Here is a 9,076-nt window from a genome sequence, read left to right as displayed (position 1 = left end):
ATACACAGTGACTATTATAACATTATAAAATCTTGCAATATTACATAAAAGATTGACTTTATTGGCTTAAAGACTTTGTGTAATATCCATCAGTATACAATATACAAGAGTATACAACCTGCCTGAATACATTGCCCTGTACTAGAACCTTGTCTCTCACTTTTAACCATATTAGTTTAACAAGACATTCATTAGACCTTCAGTAAATTCTTGACCCTGTAGACCTTCCATGAATTCCCAACTCTCCACGTAGCATTTACTTTTTGTGCACAAGGTATAGAGCAACAAAGAGAGCTAGAGAGATAAGTTAAATAGATCTCTTAAAAGCATAGCAATGTGCACTGTAAGAAATCTTCAGAATAGTATTGGAAATAATATTTCCTACATATGTTTAACCACATTTATTTAATTGCTTGAACAAAATTTTGTAATGCATATTAAAAAAATATGGCTATGTTTGAAACAGATGAACAAAACAGAAAGGGCACAAAAAGACTACTCTCATAATCCAGAAAACTTGAGAGTCAGCTATAGGATAATATAGTATTAAATTTCACATAAGAAAATGAACTGCAATAAGAAACATAAGTGAAATGAGGACAGTTTCAAAACTGTCTACATAAGGTGAAGGTAGATCTTTCTTCACTGCATGAAAAATTACAAAAAGTTTTAACTGACCAGACTGGCAAAGAATGTTACCCCAAAGCACCCCTTTTCAATAAAACTTCCAAGTCTGAAGAATAGCCTTTTCACCACACTGAGTATAGTATCTCAGTATTCTGACATAAAAGTAAGGTTAGAAATGCAAAGATAGCCAGAACATTTCTTCACAAACACATTCTTTCAAAAGTTACTTTTTTTTTTTTTCTGAAGAAAAATTCACAAAACAAAAGAAGAAAAACTGTAAATGCTTGAAGACATTTATAAACAGAGTGGAGGCTACAAAAAATTACGTGAAATTAACTAAACATGGATTTAAAATGAATAAGCAGGTTGATGCTAATGATCATAAGCCTTATACTTAAGCTACTTGGTTTTGTGCAAAGGTCACATATTTGTGATCTACTTGTGGCATACTGTCTGTTGTTCCACAACATATTTTAAAACAAAATCTGAAAACATCATTATTATCCAACAATGTAAGCAGCACTACAGATGGACTGAAATCCTAAACTTAAGGCAAGTATTTAATCAGCCAATTTTGTAAACAAAAAGATTCAGAATCAAGAGAAACAAATCATCTATCATGCAAAATAATATAATTTTATTTCTTTTGCTCATTAGGCCAATAGTTCTTTTCATAATCTGGTAAGTCAACAGCAACATGAAAAAGCTGGAAAATACGTGAGTTTATATTCCTAGGAAATAGAAGTTCATATCTCATTGGAGCTTAGTCTGAGAGCATCTTGTATAATGTAGAAAGCCACAATTGAAACACAAAGCCGTACTTCTTGATCAGTATGGTCTTCCTTTCAAGCTAATTAGAATTAGGCTAATTAAGTGTTTTCAAAACCCTCTTTTGGATGTAAGGTTGTGCCTTCGCATGCATTTACCATGCTTGGAACCAACTTAGAGACCTGTCTTTTGGGGAATGTCTTTTTGCTCTAATATGCATACATCTACAATTTACTTAATTTATATATATGTGTATTATACTATGTTAAATTTGTTTACATACATATATATAAAAGTCTGAGGATGACTAACAAAATCATCTGATTAGTATCTGACTCAAGTTCCCTTGTGATAACAAGACAAACCATGGAAGCAGAGAACAGTAAATAGCAGAATACCTTAGCCATAAGGAACTAAATTCTTAAGACAGACTAAAGCTGAATGGAAAAGAGGTTTGAAACTAGAGTCAGGGCAAAGGTTCATAAAGGTTCATCTACTCTCTTTTGTCCAACACAGGCTAAAAGCAGATGGAAACAGGATCATCACATCTGCAGGTACACTTGTGTCACGTGAAAACCAAATTCACTATAAATGCATATGCACACACACATGCACACACACATACAAAAAGCAAGATGGAGGGGCATCCAAAGAATGTGTTACAGCAAATTCCATCCAGGAACATATTCAGTAAATTAACTGTTAATGAGCTGCATAGCTCAAAAATAACTTCTTTCCTCTCTTCCCCTTTCTGGAACAGCTTTGTACTAATATTGCTAAAACTAAGACATGGAATTCTGAGCACACTGAAATCAGTAACTCACAGAACTCTCCTCAACAAAACCAGCACTTTACTGGGGTTTTCATTTACATATGTTGCTCGCTATTTATTTTAGTTAATGGGTAATTTGCTTCCCAAGTATATAAAAGTAGAGTCGACAGTAGGCTTTGGAAAAGTGACCATGGCACATGCAATAAGCACTGCCATGAAAGCCCCCATTTCTCATTTTTCATGGCTTCAAGAAAACCAGTAGTAAATTTCTCTTTATGAAACATTAATTCTGAACCCCATAATGTAAACCATTTTATTATAACATCTGTCTCACTCCCTACAAGTATGTTTGGTAATGATTTATCAATGAAAGTGACATTCTTCCTTAAGATGTTATCAATAAATTACTTCAAACTAGCTAGCAATTAAGCCCATGTTGCTGTTGCTAAATGTTTCATTTCCACAAGCTCTTTAGAGAGTCAGTGCATTATCCCACTGAACTACTGAAACACGGAATTATGTGGTATTAAAGGTGAGGTATGTGTTTATAGAGCCTACTGAATTCTTTCAAAAATAAAGACCTACAGCCTTTCATTGTTTAAAAGCAGTTTCTCTCTTTATTTAAACCCTCTAAAAAGCCTGTGAAGATTTTAATATTCACAGGATTTACACACAAGTAAAATAATAGAAGTATGGTTCTCAGAACAAAAAGATTTGCCCTGTATTATAGCGCTCTCTAATACTGGAGCTGTTCTAAAAGGGTTGATTAATCATACTGTTTAAAGGTTGTGACACATTTATGCTCAAACTAATACATGCAAAGCTAGTAATTCACAGCTACAAACCTGTGCAAGAAACAGCTCGCGTATTGGGGCACTTGGTTTTAAATTCTGGACCTTCCTGGGACCTGCCTGTTGCTTTGTGTTGAAGAAGGTTAATTAGTACATCCTAACACTTTAGTGATTTGTGCATTAAGAAAAAAAAATGCTTGATTTGTTGAAATTTGGATTTGCACTGAAAAGCCTTTGTCAGTTAAGTTGACACAGAAGAACCACAAAAGCTGAAAAAAATAAGGATAATAATTCATATTGCACTTCTCCTTAGCCAAGATAATAAAATTTTAGACTCACTTTAAAAAAAAAAAAAAAAAAGCAATCTGCTGAGCATTTATCTGAAACACAGCAATAGGTGTTGACCATAAATACACTGAAGGTATCAGCCTAATTTATAAATAAATATTTAAATGGGTTTTAGTAAATTCTGAACATAGATCTTCAAGGTTTACAGAGCCAAAATTTATTCAAGGCAGAGCAGTATGAAAATCTGCATAAAGAGACACTGGATATTTGGCACCATCAACATCCCAGAACCCTTGGAGTACAGTTGTACTGATAATGGGCAAGGAAAAGGTCATACTGGCATATGCCAAGTAAAAGCTTCTCTTACCAGTTCATGCAAGCCAGAATACTGACCTTTCAATTTATTTGCCTTACAAGCTTTCAAAGCATTTGCTCATTAAATATATGCCTTGCTGCATCTCTTTCTTCCCCTCCCTTCTACCAAAAAGAAGATAAATGGACTGCACCCATGATTTTACCTTCCCACACTTTAAAATGAGAAATGGGGTTGTGGCAGCCAACTCCAGGAGCATTGCAGTGAGGGGGGCAGATGTTGATAGGGCAGCACTTATCCTGTCCATAAGTGTTGCTCCTGCCTCCCCCATGCACGCTCTGTATTGGAAAGAAGGGAAATCCACATGCACAGAGACTATGAACAGGTCTTGGGCTGAGAGCTGTGTCCTGGGGTCAGGTTGGCCATGCGTTGAGCACTACTAAGGCAGACCACTTCAGAGGGGTCTTTGAACCAAGAATACAGGAGTTCTTCTGCAACAGGCAAAGGAAGAAATAGATCCCCCACAAGCAGCAAGGGCCAGCCCTCGCTCCGACATCCCTGAAAGCTGCTGATGCAAAAGACACCTTGAAGAGGAAGCAGAGGACTGAAATCTCTATCCCTCTGGACAGAAGCTAGCAATGACAAAGACATGCGCAGTCAGCAGGGAAGATTTCAGAGAAAAGAACAGTGAACTGCTTTTTTTTTAAATTAGGAGTGAGGTGGGGGAAAGCAACTGCATGTTCTTTGTACAACCACAAAGAGGAGGGAAAGACTGGGCACAGGGAAGATGAATTGGTGGGAAGTGAGATTCAAAGCCTAAGGTAATTTATAGTTATCTCAGTTAGGAATATTCAATTAAAAGCTTTGAAATGCAGTGTAGGCAGCAATGAAGAGTTTGGCTTCTTTCCAGTAGTAGCTGGACTCACACCCAGGACTGGGACGGTCTCAGGAGAGGTTAGTGGAATTAATGGAATTACTAGAATCTCCTCTCCTGGTCAAAAGTTAGTGCTCCTGCCTGACATATCAAATTATTCACCATTTAGCTTACTCTTGAGGCACATTTGTAAATGGCAATGTTGAATCTCCTTTATGTTCAGTATTCTCCATTTGACATAACAGCAGCCATGATAAAAATATGTGGCCTGAGAGTACAGTTAGAAAAATATGAGAATGAATCAGCAGTTTGATTTCTCCCCCTTCGACCCATGCATTTTAACTCGTAGGGTTTCCAGTTTGAATGTTATTACTATTTCATTAAGGCCATAACTATCTGTGTTCCGGTTCCTGAAAGCCTATTTGGCATAACATTCGAATTAGCAGTAATGAGAAAAATACACCCTTCCATCATCAAGTTTGTTACCTGGATGAATATCTCTCTGTAGGAAAATACAAAATGAGTTAATGTACCTGCCTATTAAAGCCACTTCAGGAGATGGCTGAACATACAGGTGGCCTATTAGCCAAAGAGAAATTGAACCTAAGGCTCAAGGAAGAAATACAGATGTATCTAAAAAGTGGATTTATTACTGCTATTCCTTACAGCTACTCATAGAAAAAGTAGATGCCAGCAAAATTAAGATTGCTAAAAGATCACACTAAAAAAAGTTAGGCAATTTTGGGGCATTTGGATTTTGCATATAACATAGGGAGGCTTATATGCATTTTTGTGCATATAAGGGTTTTTGTGACTTCATTGTAGCTGAACTTAGATTATCTACCACAGTAAGAGAAAAAAAAAAACAAACAAACAAACCAAAAAACAACAACAAACAAACAAAAAAACCCCCACCAGTGGAAGATACTGAAAACATTACCTGAACAACAGAGTGAGGTTTCTATTTAGTGATTAAAGTGTCAGATCAGAACAAAACTTTAAGTAAAATCTAGGGCCTTTGGATGACAATATGGTTTAGAGAATATTATCAAGGGGATTTCTGTTTCCAGAACTACCTAGAGAAGTGGAAATCAAAGACTAATATGGATATTAGTTTCTTCTGAACTTTTTGCAGTACTGGTCAATTATTAGCACATATAGGTATGTAACCCACTGTTCTATAATGGTAAGTAAATGTAAATGACTCAATTTACATTTGCTTTAATTGTAATTGCTGGGGTAAATATTGAGAAAGTTGTTTTATTGATGCAAACTCAGTATTGCCACCAACTGGGGAGTTAGAAATCCCCATGCTTGTGAGTATCAAAAACAGTTTAATAGAATTTAGAACATAGAGAAGGAGACTGGATTTATACAGAAATCTGCTAAGTAGGGTTTATCTTTGATAAGCAAAAAAGGACTAGAAAGATCTTCCTAAAATGTTGAGTCTAACACTTTCTTTTGTAGGCAGCAAGTCACGTATTTATAAACACACCACCTTTATAAATATACCAATCAGTATCTTTAAAGAGGTATTTTTTGTTAGTGGTTGCTTTCATCTGGGTTGTGGTTGTTTTGGTTTGCTCTTGGTTTTTTTTTCTACCCAAAGTATTTCCACTAGAAATTTGTCCCAGGACATAATGACTCAAACATGAAGGAAAAAACCCCACTTTTCTAATTTCCAGACTTAAATTTAATTACAGTCACTTACAGATTTTGTTCTTCTGCTAGCTGTGTACCCACAGGACTTAGCAGGAGGAGTCTTATTTTCGCCCTGACTCCCCTACAGTATACAAGGCAAGGTTTTATAAACCCCTCTGTATTGTAGGTTCTGCTGTCATCTGAATAGTATTTAATGTGTTCCAGTTTGAGTTCACATTTTTCTTCAAGCACAAAACCACAACTGAATTAATTACTCTAAATGAGGTGTCCAAAGTGCTACTAATTCCTCACTGCTACTGGAATAGCTTTTCAAGTGCATTCTAGGATCACATTTGTTTTGGTTTTTTTTCACAGCTGTGCCATGCTGTCAGCTCATACTTCTTGATTGACCAGTAATACAGAGATATGTTCTCCTCCTCAGTTATTTCTAACTAATAAGCCCACAACCTACAGTAAAACTTCATGTTATTGGTTTCAAATGACGTTTCATCGTAGACTACTTAGAGTGTAACCCATTTCTATTATTAAAGTTCAAACAGCCTTTCTGAATGATATTCCTATGTTCCTCTGAGTTGCTTATCAAGGGGAAACCTCCCTCTTTCTCCTGTTCTCCCTGTCCTTTGCCTCCTCTTCAACATGATGTCACCATAAAATTCAGTTGGAACTAAACAATTATTTATATTATCTACTGTATTTTATATTATATTTTTACCCAAATATTTAAATTAAGTTTTTTATAAAATGTTGGTTCCTCTTCTCTGGTGATTAGAATTACAAATTGTTATTAACTCTTAATTTCTCTCACTATCAAATGGTCCCGGTCCTCACCGTGTAAATTGATGCTCCTGTATCAAAACAGATGTTAGCTTTTTCTGACAGTGCCTATCCCAGTTATTTTATAAAGAAATATTGATTTAGTCTCTTTTGTGATAATACTGATGGGAGTTGGAGGCTGAATGCACACTTTTGGAAACACACCAGTTACAGTGTAAGGGAAATTGTCAATATTACCAAACACTGGAGATTTTATTTCTTGCTGCAAGCATAAATTTAAGGATAATGAATAGCAATGCTTTTAGTGCACCTTGAGACATGTTGTGAATCCTTGACATGCAGTAAAAAGCAAACATAACCAGTACAGGATTGAAACAAATCAAAGACTCTGGAATATTAAAAATTTATATTTCTTAGTTGAGACAAATGAGTTCTGATATCTCTATGTTATCTACATTTTTTCACCCAAAAGTATTCAACTAAGTCAAGCCAAGGACATGTCAGCTTTACCACAGCTGTCATTCTCCATCTCACTTAACAGGCAAGGAGTTAAAGAAGAAAATCTTTATGGGACTGGTTGCTCATTAGTTGTGCACACATATACACACATAAATCCCTTGGAAGCGCATTAGCTTTAAGGGTAATCTCATGCCACCAAAAATGGCAAATTAACTATGCAACGTATGTTAAGAATAATTATTCATAGACATATCAGATATCAACTCTTGACAACTTAAGGCTCTTCATTTCGAAATAAATTGGCATTAACTTATATCACACAAAATATAGACTGTATTTGTATTTTCAAAGGAAACTGACTTTCTGTGGTACTGTTTTTGTCGTCACATGAACCTATAAAGTCATGGGGTTTGTAGGCCTTAAAAATGGCAATTTCCATCTTTGAATTTGCTTTTCTATCCTATTTGACAGAAAAACTAACTGATAAACTAATTCATATATTGGACATGCTGAATAAGAACACTTATTGACCACATACTTAATCTCCCTACAGCTCTCTGGCAATCTGTTAGATTTCTACATTTCTCTGACACTTCCAGCTTATTTGTGAAAAATTCTGATCTTTAAGGAATCGTTTGGAATCAGTTCCAAGTAACTTAAATACTTATACTTCAAAAACATATCCTCAAACCAGATTTGTCTGACAGTACTAAGGCAACCTTTTGTTTCTGAGCATCTCATTTGAGCATACACAACTACTAAAAGAGGAGGTTTTAATTCAGTTGTTAATACAGGTGTTTGGTCAGCACAGAATGTATGTGCTATTCATGTGGGTATTCATGTGAGGAAAATGTACTGGCCTCAGTATAAGGTAAGCCTGTTTGGGTGTGTATTTGCAGTCATGTCTGAAACTTAAGCTAGGAATTTTGCTAGAACAGACTCACTTTCCAAACAAAGGTTTGGTCAACTGTTGAATACATAGCCATCCCCATAGCCTTATTTTAGCCATTATCATTGGATAGGCACTTCTTTCTACTCCAGTCTAACACCGTGTTTCATTTCAGCAAACGAAAATCAGAACTCATACTTGATACTACCTAAACGGTACACCAGATTTCTCAAGTATTTTTACAATAGAGACATGCAGAGTGCAGGACAAAACAACATCTGTTTTCTGTCTTTTACTCATTAATACTTTCATTTTGGTTTTAGTAGGAACAAAACAATCTAAATGCATATACATACTTCCCTCAAATATAAACAGATGTGTACACTTTCATAAGCATGTAATACAATACTCTTAGGCTGTATTCCTTAATGATGCAGTGGTTTTAAGCCTCTTTTGTTTCCTTTGCCTCTTTCTCAGTGCTATAATGCAATCCTCAGTGTTTGAGCACCAGACTTCAAATGAGAGATCTATTCAAAACATGCACAGACAAAATAAGTGGTTTCCTTAGTAATGGGAACTATGTGAAAGCCTCTGAAACAGCTCCTCCTCCAGTAAGTCATTATGTACATAATCCTTTCTACCCCCAACTTATTAATGTAAAGATAACTTTACATTTAAAGAAAAATACCTAATGTGCACCCACAGTTTTGGCAGTCAAATTACAGAGGACTAGGGAAACATTTACTACACTCATAATTAAAAAGTTTTGTTTTTAATCAATAAGGATGTTGTATGTTGCAGTGACCTTTTAATTAATTTTCTAGATCTGCAAGTTGAAAAAAGTGAAATTGTGTATCTA

This window comes from Pterocles gutturalis, unplaced genomic scaffold (assembly GCF_000699245.1).
Source record: "Pterocles gutturalis isolate BGI_N339 unplaced genomic scaffold, ASM69924v1 scaffold42309, whole genome shotgun sequence".
Lineage (NCBI taxonomy): Eukaryota > Metazoa > Chordata > Aves > Pterocliformes > Pteroclidae > Pterocles > Pterocles gutturalis.
The sequence above is the reverse complement of the archived record's forward strand: the minus strand, read 5'-3'. Positions refer to the sequence as shown.